Source organism: Rosa chinensis, chromosome 2, assembly GCF_002994745.2.
Source record: "Rosa chinensis cultivar Old Blush chromosome 2, RchiOBHm-V2, whole genome shotgun sequence".
Lineage (NCBI taxonomy): Eukaryota > Viridiplantae > Streptophyta > Magnoliopsida > Rosales > Rosaceae > Rosa > Rosa chinensis.
The window spans coordinates 52,854,315-52,869,559 of NC_037089.1; positions in this window are offsets into that span (position 1 = coordinate 52,854,315).

Below are 15,245 nucleotides of genomic sequence, written 5' to 3' on the forward strand. Positions count from 1 at the left end.
GAAGTTGCAGGTGAGGATGGTGTGGAGGTGGTGTTGCATGTCGGGAACGACGGAGAGGATGGCGGGGTAGGATTGGAGCTGTGATTTGAGAGTGGAAGGCTGGCGGGGTCTGTGTTTTTGATCAATGGTGTATAAAAAGGGGTCGGAGGAGAGAACAAGAGTGGTGGTGGCTAAGTCATCGGCGACGGGGATGAACTCGGAGTGAGCGGCGAAGCCTCAATGCCAAATTTCAATTTTCTGTAAGATTTAAAGTGGGAGGAACCAGAAGCATCTGCGGTGCATGAAGGTGGATTGAGACGCAACAACGGTGTTTGATCTGCGATCGGCGGTGGGAATCGACTGAGCAAGATGATTTGAATCTTCATGATAAGAAAGAAAAAAAAAAAAAAACTATTGAGGGTAAATCGGTCTTTTTGTCTTCATCAAGTTACTCACATGCAAAATTTAACAGCTCCGTGACAGAAATTGGTCGTAGGTACGATGTTGATACGAAAAAATAAGTCTAGGTATCACATTGATAACTTTGTAAGTTCAGGTATCATTCTGAAAGTCCCTTAAGTGTCCAGACACCGTTGGTGAATTTTTTCCTAAAACAAACTGAGGGCAGAATGTCTTTTTTGCCCTCATTTTTGGGCTCACGTGCTCACAGTTGGCGGAGACATGACGGAAGTTCGCCAGAGGTACTACGATAATACGAAAAGTAAAGTTTAGGTATCACATTGATAACATTCAGAGTTTAGGTATCATTATGAAAGTCACCAAAGTGTCCAGACATCGTTGGTGAATTTTTCCCTTAAATCTGTATATCTAGGTGTTCAGTACATGCCATGGAGGTATATGGTAGTCAATCCTGCATATTGCTGGATATTGAAATTCTTAAATAGCTCATTAAATATTTCATTGTCCTTAGCAGAAACTTGACTATGTTGTGGAAGAACTGGAGAAAATTGTTGTTGTCAATCTTCTTCAGCACCGATCAATAATGTCTCTCATTGGAAATGTGCAGAAATCATCACTAATACTAGAGAAGGTGTCACTAATATTAGAGAAGGTGTTGTACTGTATTTTGCCTAGTACTTAGAAAGCATTCCCTATTTTCTTTTGTTCTTTGGTTGATGATTAGTGTTGTTCAATTGATCAAACAGGTTTATCAGCTATTTATGTATTTGAATCTGGTATTCATGTTTTGGTGCATTTTATATAAAATTTATTATTTGGCTTCTTCTGCTCCAAAAATAAAAATCTGATATGCAAATGACCTTTGGTGCATTTTTTATTATTATTATTTTATTTAATTTTTATCAATGATATGCACTTTGCGACGGCACTGTTGCTGTCGCCAATGACCTTTGGCGACAGCTAGGTGATGGCAAAATTGCAGATGTCGTTGATGGCGTAAATACCATCGCCAATATTCATGCGACAGCATAATTGCCGTCGCAAATAGCAATGACGACGCCACTAACGACATCGGCGACATTGCCGTTGCCGTTGGTCTTTTGCAACGGAAATTTGGCTTTCGGCAACCGCCTTGCGCCGTGGCAAATTGAATTTTTTTTTTGTAGTGCCATGTTCTTCCACGTCTTTGAGGAAACATTATCCACGAAGCCCTGAGTTGCTTCTTAAATCTCCATGCTAACTCAATCGACACATTCAAACAATTGGCTGATAAGTTTGTCGCCAGATTCATCCTCAGATCTAGCAGCTTCCACAACATCGCCCAGTTATTCCAGATAAAATAATGGGAAGGGGAGAGCTTCAAGTCTTTTGTAACCCGTTGGCAGTCCGCCGCCACAAAATGTTGTAACTTTAATAGGAACCTAGCCTAAACAGCTTTTCAGCAGGCCTTCCGGCTAGTATTGTTTCTTTACCAAATCAATGCATATCAGCCCATTGATTACGACAACCTAATGGACGCAGCCATCAGACATGCATAGGTAGAACTCGACACATTCGGAAACCCCAACACTGGAACAAGTAAGAACACAAGGGGAGAATCGACACCACTAGCTATCATGCACACTCCCAACAACGACACATTGATAACAGCGGGACTTCTAGTGAGACCGTGAGGGATATAGCCAAAGTAAGGGGTTATACGGCTACGCAAGAGCTCTGAAAAGCATAAGCAATAATATAACAATAATAGGGGCGGTGACGCTCCATACATGAAATCGACACAACCACCACGATACGAGGTATTCACCACCCTGACCGCTTCCTATGAGGAAATTTGGAATAACCACAAAGACATCATACCTCCACCACCCAAAAAGAAGTTCACCAATAGACCCCACAATTGGGTAGATAATGGGAAGTAGGGTTCATCATGGACCAGGCTTGAGCCGGCCTTACCCTAAATTTTAGGACTTAGAGTCGGGCAGGGCCTGGCTTTGACCAAGTCAACAAAACTTAGGGCTGGGCCGAGGCTTCAATATGTAAACCCTTACCCACCCTTAAGGCCCATTTCGCAAGGGTCGAAAGGGCCGGGCTGGGCCTTTCTCTGTTTAACACTTTTTAACTCAAACTCTCAAAGTGAAATCTAAATAAGGAATAACATCAAATTTGAATGACTGAAATCACTGAATGTATTCAAATCTTCAATATTGTAGTCTGAAATCTCCATATCATCAATTACAATATGACTGGATGTCTTCAACATTGTAGTCTGAAATCTCCATATCATCAGTTATAGACTTACAATATTACATAAACTAAAGTTACTAAATGATGTAGCCTACATCAGTCCAAAAAAAAGAAGTAGGAAAGGTGTCTTTCTTGAAGACTTCCGTAGTCATAATTCAATAATCCTCTCTTCCCATGAGTCTGTTAAAACACAATACAAAAATATGTTCAAAAACAATACATTAAACCATCTACAACAAACCATCATTACTTATGCACATAAACCCATCTGTAAATCATGAACGACAAACAATACATATCATGATTCATGAGTTGTTCAACTTCATTCATGAAAATAAGCCTCTTATTTGACTATCCCTTCATTCTGAGTTCATATGGGCAATTCATGACAACATATTATTCCTACATTATTTCAGTTCATGATAGCACATTATTCTGACAACAAATGAACACGACAAGTCCACAACCATACAATGCACCAAAAAATTTCAGTTGCATGCAAGAACAAAAAGGCATAGTTATAAGAACCGTAATGTCCAGTTCAAAACAATACACCAACCTTTACTCAATATTTGTGATTGACTCGTTCACAACTGAGTTTGATTGAGCACATTCAAGGGAAAGCATCCATTCCGGTTTAGCTAACTGTACATTTCGTATCTCTTCAGCTCGCTGCTCATCTTGCTCCCTGTCTTGCTTCTGCCAGCCTCCAATCTTTTACACAAATCAATGCTTCAATTGTGTTTGGGCTCAAACTTGCTCTCTTCTCCGTTACGACTCCCCCCCCCCCCCCCCCCGCGCTCGCGCGTGCGCACTAAAAGCTGATTATGATGCTATCGTTGAAGCTTTAATGGATAGTAGCCTAGTAGGTCACGAGCTATCATAGGACAGGATACACTTCTTCATGAGATCTCCACCAACCTAAAAGGTTAAATTCTTGTCCATCAGCACTTTCAAGTGGAGGTATATCAATATAATATTGTAAATCAGAATTTGATGAAGAGCTGGAAGTAGAACTTGCTGTCTTAGCCTTTTTTAAGACCACCTCAGCAAAGTCCTCATCTTCATCAATAGGTAAAACCAGAAAATCAGAAGAAGATACAGGTAATTGAGAGCTTAGACTAGAGGTTGGAACCGAAGGCACTATATTTTCCTTGTACAGATCATGTAATTCAACTAATTGATGCTTTAGAGAAGAGATAGTAGTTTCGATTTCTCAATCCTCAATATTCATACTTTTCATCCATTGACCAATTGCCAAAAACTTATACCTAGGATCCGTAGCAGCAGCAAGACAAAATACAGTAGGAAATGTTTTCCAATACTTATCAAATTTTGACTTCATGGCAGTCAAAGCAGCAACAATTACAGCATATCGAGAATATTTATTAAAGACTGCATTAATACTTACTAAGCAAGGAATAACACAACATGATGTCAGATAATACACACCACACAAGTTTTTTGTTGAAGAATCAAATATTTTTAAAAAACGACACACAATTGTAGCTACTAACCAATCTTCATCAGTGGGAAGTGCTAAAGTGGAATGACGAGTAGATTGGTTTAGCTTTTGAACATATCGATTCAAAACTAACTTATACCTTTCAGCTAATTGCAACAGATCATATGTGGAATTCCACCTATGAGGAACATCATTATCGATATTCCTCTTTGGCATATTCAAATCATTACAACAATTAACCCATAACTCATGCCTCTTAATAGATGAGTTCATGCTACGAACAATATTTGTGATTTTTCAATTGATGGAGATAACAAAGTCAAACCATCTTGAACAATCAAATTTAAAATATGAGCACTACATTGCACATGAAATATCTTCTTAAAGGCAGAATTCATCATAAGAAACTCAGGGAGTAATTTAGCGGCAACATCGTTATTGGTGGCATTATCTAAAGATATTGAAAGAATTTTTCTATGAATGTGCCAACAAATCAGCTCCTCATTTATGTGATTAGCAAGTGATTCACCAGTGTGTGGGTACTCTATCATTTCAAAAGTAATAATTCACTTATTCAAATTCCAATTTTTATCAATAAAATGGGTAGTAAGACACATATATCCCATCTTTTGATGCGATGACCAGCAATCAGAAGCCAAACAAATTTTTCCTTGAAAACTTTCAAACAATTTCAGCAACTCTTTTTTTCCTTCAACAAAAAACTTCATGACATCCCTTTTGCAAGTAGAAGCTGACGTTCCCACAAATTGAGGACAAAATGCTCTTTGTATCAGTCCCTTAAACCTGTTTGTCTACAAATGTAAAAGGTTGTTCAGCCCTAATGACATAGTCTACAACTTCCTTTCTAGCAACATCCTTATCATAAGACCAATTAAGCACATTCCCACTAGAATATGATCCTAATTGCATTTGAGTCTAATATCAACCGATTGACAACTAATATGACCCTCCTAATGCCTAGTTAACTGGCTAGTGCCATAACTTCCTCCACGTACCAACAATTGAGAGCAAATACTACATTTAGCATATTTCACAGCAAGATTATCCTCAGTGACTTCAACCTTTTCATAGAAGTTCCAAACAGTTTCCTTTTTATCTATTTGCTTTCTATGTAAATGAGGTTTTTCAGAAGTTTGTTGATTAGGTAAAGAAGGTTGTGAATTTGTTGGGTCTATGGAAGCAACATTTATAGGACTAGTTACTGATTCAGACATTTCCTCCATCACACTCGAGAGAAATCTTAAGTTAACAAAACGACACTAAGTGGAACAACAATACAACTAGACGTCTAGACTCACACACAATATAGCAACATACAGCAACAAGTGCACTGAACTATAGAAAGGTTTAGAGTTTACTGGAAGCTTTTATAACAAATTGAAGAGACACTCGAAAGCTTGAATAAAATACACAAAGCCCTCCCCCTCCTCCTTGCAAGTCTACTAGTGCTCCATCTGTTCCACTGTAAAACACAGACACACAAAAAACTTGATAAGGATACTGAATACTAAATTGTAATCAAGAGAAAAAAAAGGTTAATTGAAAATATTGATACTCTTACCAGTAGTTCAGAGATGGATACTAAATTGATGTTTATGTTTGGAATATCAAAATAGGTTGACGTTTATGTTAATTTATAGAGGTCAGACAAGAAAGAGAGGATTGCAACGACCATATTCTATCTAATGGTAACTTAATATATATATATATATATATATATATATTTTTTTTTTTTTAGAATAACGGTAACTTAATATTTGGGGGTGTGTGAACAACGGTAAAAAAAAATCTCTATATAAACTAACCCACTGTCCCACTCCATACAAATTGGCTAGTAATTGATTTGTCAACCACCAAATATAAAGAAATTTGCACGGAACAGAAAAAAGAATAAACACTAAACTCACCATATTAGTCTTATTCCGTTGCCGGCTGATAGGAGCATTTTAATGCGACGTTTTAACTGCATTTCCCTACATTTCTTACGTTATTTCCTTATTAAAATCCTGTTTAGGAAAGTTTCCATTCTTTGATTGGGAAAGTTCCTATTTGTAGAAAGTTTATATTTTTGTAGTTTCTATTTATCATTTTTAGTAAGTTGTCATTTTTCATTTTAGGAAAGTTTCTATTTTTCTTATTAGTTTCTATTTTTAGGATCTCCAAGCAAGTGGAAAATCTTGAGGAGGAAAATCAAAGTTGCAACCAAGTGGAAAATCTTGAGGAGGAAAATCAATTCAAGTTGAACAAGTGATAAACAAGTGGGAAGATATTTTTTACAAATTTGTCTAACATAACTAGCCCTTCATTTATGTTCATCTCCACCCTCCATTCATCATTTTTTGGGCTATAAATACACTTCTCCTCTCACTCTCAAAATACACATTCCTTCATCCATTTCATCTTCTTGTCTCACCATTTCCTCTCCATTTTCCTTAGTCACACATTCCTTCATCAATTTCATCTTCTTGTCTCACCATTTCCTCTCCATTTTCCTTAGTCACACATTCCTTCATCCATTCCATCTCCTTGTCTCTCCATTTCCTCTCCATATTTCTTTTCCATTCTCTAGTTTTCTTGTTCTTCATTTTCAAGCCAAGAGAAAGAGAAGCCATGCAATACATCAATTTCCCAACCGCCATCCACCCTTGTGTCGTCCCTAGAAGATTGCTTGCTTTCAAGGATCTTCAAGTTCTTCGTCTCAAGGCTTTATCATTCATCTTTCAAGGTGTATTATATCCTTTCTCTTGTTTTCTTTGTTTGATTTTGTAAAACTATGAATTCTAGTTAACAAAATAATGTTAAGGGCAAAGTTTAAAGCCCGTTTATATGTTTTGAGATAAAGTTGTGATTTCTATATCTTGATTTTTATGTTGCTTATGTGGGTTTGTTTAATTAAATTTGCATGATAGAAAACTTTTGTATTTTAATCTTATGTGGTTGCAAACACTTAGGGTTTTGATATAATTGGTGCTAGGTTTAAGAACATGAAATCGACTTTTCGTTTTGTGTAAACTTGAATCAAAGTAGTAAAGGTTTTGTGCAAAGACCGAATTTAATTAAAGAGGATTGCAATTAGGTGGACTTTTCCATACTAAGTTGTACACTTGAGTTGATAGCCTTTCTCTATGTCTAATGCGTTGAACATGTCATGATTGACTAGCTTTCTAGGGCTTGATTGCATGTTTGATAGGATTAATCTAGGTGCTTTCGCTTAGGTTAATTAGCATTGAAAAGTAAAATATGGGAAATCATTTGCTTTCGAATGTTTCACATGATCAACTCCTCTCTCATGACATTTAAAATCAACTATAGGAATTGTAATTGGATTTCTTACATATGGATGTGGTTTTGATCTTTGTTCCTTGCGATCCACCCTTGTATATATGTTTTTACATTTTCTTTATTTTATTTATCTTAATTTTCAATTCTATAATTCTTAAACCCCCCCCCCTTTTTTATTTTGTTACTTGTATATATTTCTATTCTTTATTTTATTTTTGTAAATAATACTTTATTATTTTAATTCGTTATTTGTTTATACAATTGTATATATTTATATTCTTTATTTTATTTTTGTAAATAATACTTTTCTTTATTTGTTTCACAATTACAAGTGTACCCTCAATCCCCGGATAGAACGATCCCTATTTGCTTATACTACTAACGATATTTCAGGGTTAAATTATGCGCTTCCCAAAAGCGCGTCAATTTTTGGCGATTTGTTGCTGGGTCTGTTGCTCCATTAGTTGCAGAGTTCGTGGTTCCATGTTGATGAGTTGAGGAAGTTGTGTTGGTGATCTAAATTTTCGAATGAAAGATGAGATTGAATCTTCCTGATGGAAGAGAAGATCGGGAGGAGAATGATTGAAATTGATGAAGAAAGGATTTGAGTTTCGAAAGAAAGGCTGAAGGGTTGAGAGAGAAAGGCTGGAACTCGGAAGAATTTTCTTTTGGAGTGAACAGTCGCTCAGAATGCACCTATTTAAAAGAACGAGTGAGCAGATCTCCACCGTTGGATCGACGATCTCTGAGATTAAATCTACGCGTTGGATTAAAGTCACCCGAAAACACGGAAAAGCTGTTGGCGTGTGAAGGACACGTGGGGGAACCAAACTGATCTCGAGGAGCTGTGATAGATAAGCTACAGCCGAAAGCAGGTATGATTGCAGTAAATTAAGGAAAAGAAAGGACGCGTGGGGGAACCAAACGGTTCTCGAGGAGCTGTGACAGACAAGCTACAGCCGAAAGCAGACCTAATTTCAGTAAATCACGGAAAAGAAAGGAATATTTACGCGTGGGGGAGTTTTTCATGTGCATACGTGTTTCTTGGGCCGTGAACTGTCATAACTCTTCTCCTTCCCGGAGAAGCTTTGTTAAAAACCGTCTTGATTTCTACCCTATTTTGTGCTTTATATATACATCTTTTTTTTGTCTCCTCCAGATTTTACTAAAGTTTGTCTAAAGCGTGCAGTTTCAAATTTCCTTCTACTTCCTCATGGCTCGAACCAAGGTTACCCCTCGCAGGGGCGTCAATCAACGCCGTGTTCTCTCTTTGGAAGAAGAAGGTCGTCAAGCGGCCACTAGAGCTGGGCTTACTCGTCCATGGGACCATCGTCCTATCCGTGAGCGTACCCACAGTCCCCCTCCTCTGCCTCGTCGCTCTCCCAGACTGCATCCTGGAGAGTCTTCTTCCTCACCAGCTGCTCGTGCTCCTCGCCCTATGGCCACCCTGGAAAGCTTGTCGGATTCGATTGATGATTTGCGCTCATCTCTCCGCGATGGTATTATGGTGACAGATTGGAGATTCAATTGCATGATCGATTACATCTCTGAGATGAACTGCTCTTTGATCCGCTGTCACACTGCAATAAACAAGCTTGCTCAGGAAGTCAATAACTTGCAGAGTTATCCTCCTGGGTTTCCTCGCAAGGACGCTACTGCATCACAACATGAGGACCCGCCTCCGAAGGCTGAAACCAGCAAGAGGGCTACCACTCGCCCGCATACCGCTCCTCCAAAGGAGTAAATGGAGGTACAAGTCTAGGCTGAAAGACTTTAAACATTAAGCGCTGCATGGGAGGCAACCCATTTCAACTGTAGCTGTGGAGGAGACATCAAACGCAGATTTGCTTTCTTGAACTCTTCCTTCTATTTTATTTTCTTAAATTTTAAGTTGTTTTAGGTTTCGTTGTGTTCATTTTCTCTTCTATGCTTGATTTATGCTTTGCATGATTTATATTTGTTTATACATTGAGGACAATGCATGAATTAAGTATGGGGGAAGGGTTATTGCTTTATTGTGTTTTTAGTAGTTAGTATATAAAAAAAAAAAAAAATAGTTGATGTTGGATTGTGTTTTTTGTGTTTTTAATTGATGTTGTGATACACTAAGGTATATTGGATTAAACATAGTCTTGAAAAAGGGTAGCTGTTTCAGTCCCATTGCACATCGAGACTCCCTGTTCCCGTACCTAAGTGTTGAAATTAAATTATTTAAAAAAAAAAAAAAAAAAATTTGGTTACTTTTGTTTTTGTTTTTGAGTCTCAGAATGCCCTTTCAACTGTCTAAGATGATTCTATATCTCTAAAATCATGATTAAAAGAGGATCACAAAATTGAGATGATTTTTAAAATGGTATTCTTTGGTTAATTGAGATATATGAAAAATGCATGCATGTGTAGTGGATATGGATTTCGTAACCTTGGTACAGAATATGAGCATGTTAGGATGAGTTTTGATTCATAAAAGCCCATGTGAGATATTTGAGCCATGTCCCTTTTTCTTGGAGTGATAATTGAAAAATATATTCTTAATTTCTTGGCGATGTTTTGATGATCTCATTACTCTTTCATTTGATTGATTGCTTGCCATAGATTAAGTTTGATGGACTAGAGAATGCTAGAATTCGCTCTTGTGCTTGTTGAGACGTTTGTCAATACATGGCCCTGATTCTGGAAGGGATAGAGGCAACCTAGGAATTATCACCATTGCCAAATAAGCATGTGTCCCTATTTGTGCCCGTTATGGGACTCCCTTAGATAAACCCCTTTGAGCTTACATTAAGCCTTTTCTTTCATCACCCTTAAATCCTTAACCCTGAACCTTAGTATAGCTACACTCCTACCCTTTGTTCTAAAAACTTAGTGGAGCTATATTTTGGGACTTTACTTGAGGATTTGGCATTGAGAAAGAAGATTGAGAAGAGGTGAAAGTTCAAGTGTGGGGGTAGACTTGTCCATGAGAAAAAAAAAATTATGTGAAAGCCGTGAAAAAGAAATGGAAAAGAAAAAAAAAATTGTGTACGGCTAGAAAAGAAAAGAAAGAAAAATGTTTATGGATTTTAGTCCTCCATACTTGGTGAGTTTGGAGTTTGTTTTGAATTGAAGACCCACTATTGGAAAATTTGGTCTTTGTCCAATTCACTAGTTCGAGGGAAGTTTAGAGTGAAGATTGGGCCTAACATGAAGACATTTGGCCCTTTCATAAAACCTCTATGGGATGTGACGTTTTGATATATCTTGGTGGATTTCTAGAAGTCTCTACATCTACATGAGCTCTGCTAGGTTTTTAGGACACTTTGTGAAATTCCTTACCTTTCGTTTCTTAAAACCTTGAGCCTTGGCCCCATTACAACCCTAAATAAGACCTTCTTGATCCTTAAGATGGGACAGCCTTTGATTTGTGGAGATGAGTTACAAGAGTTGAACCTATGGCTTGGGTCCATCCGTGCAAGTAATTGATATCCTTCATGAGATCTTTTGAAAAAAAATTATTTTCACAAAATGCTTTTCGTTTCTTATATATGTGAGCTATTTGATTGCCTCAAAATATTTTCTCTCACATATAATTGAGTGATTATAAGGTTTTAAGCATTGTCTTGAATTCTGAGAGAAGAAAGAGTGGATATACCTTGTGAGGATATGAATCATACTTGTTCGAAGCATGCTTAACAGAAACCATCACCATTATTACAACCAAGTCCTACTTGTGTATGTGTGGATTATATGTTTTAATTAACTCTTGAATATCTACATATTGATTCTTGGTTGAGTGCTAATCTTGATTTTGTGAAAGTAGGAGATTTCTGAGACAAAAAGTTGAAGGGCAATAGAGTCATTGTTTTTGTAGAGTCTTTAATTTTCGTTGAGTCTTAGTGTGTGTCTTAGTGTGATTTTCCTAAGGGACTAGCAAAAGCTAAGTGTGGGGGAATTTGATAGGAGCATTTTAATGCGACGTTTTAACTGCATTTCCCTACATTTCTTACGTTATTTCCTTATTAAAATCCTGTTTAGGAAAGTTTCCATTCTTTGATTGGGAAAGTTCCTATTTGTAGAAAGTTTATATTTTTGTAGTTTCTATTTATCATTTTTAGTAAGTTGCCATTTTTCATTTTAGGAAAGTTTCTATTTTTCTTATTAGTTTCTATTTTTAGGATCTCCAAGCAAGTGGAAAATCTTGAGGAGGAAAATCAAAGTTGCAACCAAGTGGAAAATCTTGAGGAGGAAAATCAATTCAAGTTGAACAAGTGATAAACAAGTGGGAAGATATTTTTTACAAATTTGTCTAACATATCTAGCCCTTCATTTATGTTCATCTCCACCCTCCATTCATCATTTTTTGGGCTATAAATACACTTCTCCTCTCACTCTCAAAATACACATTCCTTCATCCATTTCATCTTCTTGTCTCACCATTTCCTCTCCATTTTCCTTAGTCACACATTCCTTCATCCATTTCATCTTCTTGTCTCACCATTTCCTCTCCATTTTCCTTAGTCACACATTCCTTCATCCATTCCATCTCCTTGTCTCTCCATTTCCTCTCCATATTTCTTTTCCATTCTCTAGTTTTCTTGTTCTTCATTTTCAAGCCAAGAGAAAGAGAAGCCATGCAATACATCAATTTCCCAACCGCCATCCACCCTTGTGTCGTCCCTAGAAGATTGCTTGCTTTCAAGGATCTTCAAGTTCTTCGTCTCAAGGCTTTATCATTCATCTTTCAAGGTGTATTATATCCTTTCTCTTGTTTTCTTTGTTTGATTTTGTAAAACTATGAATTCTAGTTAACAAATAATGTTAAGGGCAAAGTTTAAAGCCCGTTTATATGTTTTGAGATAAAGTTGTGATTTCTATATCTTGATTTTTATGTTGCTTATGTGGGTTTGTTTAATTAAATTTGCATGATAGAAAACTTTTGTATTTTAATCTTATGTGGTTGCAAACACTTAGGGTTTTGATATAATTGGTGCTAGGTTTAAGAACATGAAATCGACTTTTCGTTTTGTGTAAACTTGAATCAAAGTAGTAAAGGTTTTGTGCAAAGACCGAATTTAATTAAAGAGGATTGCAATTAGGTGGACTTTTCCATACTAAGTTGTACACTTGAGTTGATAGCCTTTCTCTATGTCTAATGCGTTGAACATGTCATGATTGACTAGCTTTCTAGGGCTTGATTGCATGTTTGATAGGATTAATCTAGGTGCTTTCGCTTAGGTTAATTAGCATTGAAAAGTAAAATATGGGAAATCATTTGCTTTCGAATGTTTCACATGATCAACTCCTCTCTCATGACATTTAAAATCAACTATAGGAATTGTAATTGGATTTCTTACATATGGATGTGGTTTTGATCTTTGTTCCTTGCGATCCACCCTTGTATATATGTTTTTACATTTTCTTTATTTTATTTATCTTAATTTTCAATTCTATAATTCTTAAACCCCCCCCCCTTTTATTTTGTTACTTGTATATATTTCTATTCTTTATTTTATTTTTGTAAATAATACTTTATTATTTTAATTCTTTATTTGTTTATACAATTGTATATATTTATATTCTTTATTTTATTTTTGTAAATAATACTTTTCTTTATTTGTTTCACAATTACAAGTGTACCCTCAATCCCCGGATAGAACGATCCCTATTTGCTTATACTACTAACGATATTTCAGGGTTAAATTATGCGCTTCCCAAAAGCGCGTCACCGGCATCTGAGAGCTAAACCCAACCACAGAGTCTTCTTCTTAAAATATGGGAGTCTTTTTCTTCCGTCTCTCTCTCTTTCTCAACCCAAACAGAAAACCAGAAAACACCAACAAGTAGTAGGTCATCAAATTTGAACCGTAACTAGAAAAATTCTCTGTAAAACCAAAAGAAATGTTAAATTGAGTAGCTAATTGGCGTACCTAGACAAACAATCGGGTTATTTCACTACCCACAGTTGTGAAACTCGAAAGCTTCAGTCTTATTCTCCAATCTCGATCATCATGCTACCCAGAAGCAAAAGCTTCAGTCTTTATTCTAGAATGCTTGCTTTTTATATTTGTAAAGGCGTCGGCGAAGGGCGGCGACTGGGTCTCAAGGTCAGGTGAAGGGCTACTATGGGTCAGACTGCAGGTGGAGGAGGAGGGGTTTACGGATCGGAGAAGGAGGATGGGTCTCGGGGTCTGCGATTGGCAGCGATGAGTTGGACTACAGGCGGAGGATAAGGGGTTTACAGATCGGAGAAGGAGGATGGGTCCGGGGATCTACAAAGGAGGTAGGGGAAGGAGGATGGGTCTCAGAGTCTGCGACGGGTTGGACTGCAGGCGGAGGAAGAGGGGTTTATGGATCAGAGAAGGAGGATGGGTTGCCAGATCAGGGAAGGGCAATGACTGGGTCTCTGTGTCGGCGAAGGGTAGCGACGGATTGGACTGCACTGTCGCCTACTTCTCTCTCTCTCTCTCTCTCTCTCTCTCTCTCTCTCTCTCTCTCTCTCAAATGGATCAAATATGGCTGATTTGTGACTTGGCAAGTGTTTAGGTTGAGTGACTCGAGTCAATGACCTAGTTGACAACGCTTTGGGCTTTGGACTTGAACTTGGAGTTTGTCTAGGCAAAATTGGCCTCATAAATTAATTAGGTGCATCCATTTAGGACAGATGACAGAATATTACCCATTCTAGCAGATTTCTTATTTCCTTTCTATGTAAATATGTAATAGAGAAAATAAATATAAATAAAATATAAATTTTAGGGTTGGGTTGGGCCGGCCCTAGCCGTAGGGTAGGGTCGGGCTTCATTTGCATAACCCATACCCTACCCTATTTAAGAAAGGGTTGGGCTGGGCGGGTCGGGCTTCGGCCCTACAGGCTGGGCAGGTTTAGGGCCGAATGGCCAAATGGTGAGGCCTAATGGGAAGTATCGTACATACCATAAAGACGGCGGTCATAACATCAATCAGTGCTATGCCCTCAAAAGCGCCATTGAGACCCTTATCCAAAATGGTAAGCTGCAACACTAAAAGGTTCCTGCTACCGGCGTCAACGCCATTGAAGTTTGTGGCAAGATCATAACTATACATGGTGGAGCCGCTAAAGGAGTAACCCACCGCCAGGCTAAATGCCAATGCCGTAGAGGCAATGAAATTCTGGGCATACACCAGTGTCATGAGTTCGAGCAAGTAGGATGGGAAGCAGTCACCTTTAATAGAATGGAGTACACTATTCGCTGGCACCATAGGAACCCTTTCCTAATAACCATGCAAATCGACAATTGCATCTGCGGTAGGGTCCTCATCGATTCTGGAGCAGCTGTAAAAGTGATATTCAATAAATTTTATCGGGGACTCGGACGAGGAAGGAACAAACTTTACTAGAATCACGAACAGTTAATCAGCTTCTCAGAGGATATCACTCAACCACTTGGCTCCGACATACTCTTGATTACTCTCGGCAACCACCCCACTATCTCCTCCATCCCAGTACAATTCATCGTAGTCGATTGCCCCTCTTTCTATAACGTCATATTGGGGAGAAATGCCATATGGGGACTGCAATTTTTTATGGCATGACACATTCTCATGATGAAGATACCTATGCCTGGCGGAATCCTCACAATCCAAGGCGACCAAGAAGTAGCCAAGCAGTGCAACTCACTCACGGTAGCAAGGGCCAGAGGTCGGCACGAGATACTCTCGTTGGTTGATGACCCCTCACCCTCGGATAAACTCGACGACCCTTGGGAAGACCCTGAACCTGACAGACAAAGGATCAAGAATGACATAGCACCAAGGCCTAATGAAACTAAGGAAACAGAATGGGTCCCCATTTCAAATGAACATCCCAAGAGGATGG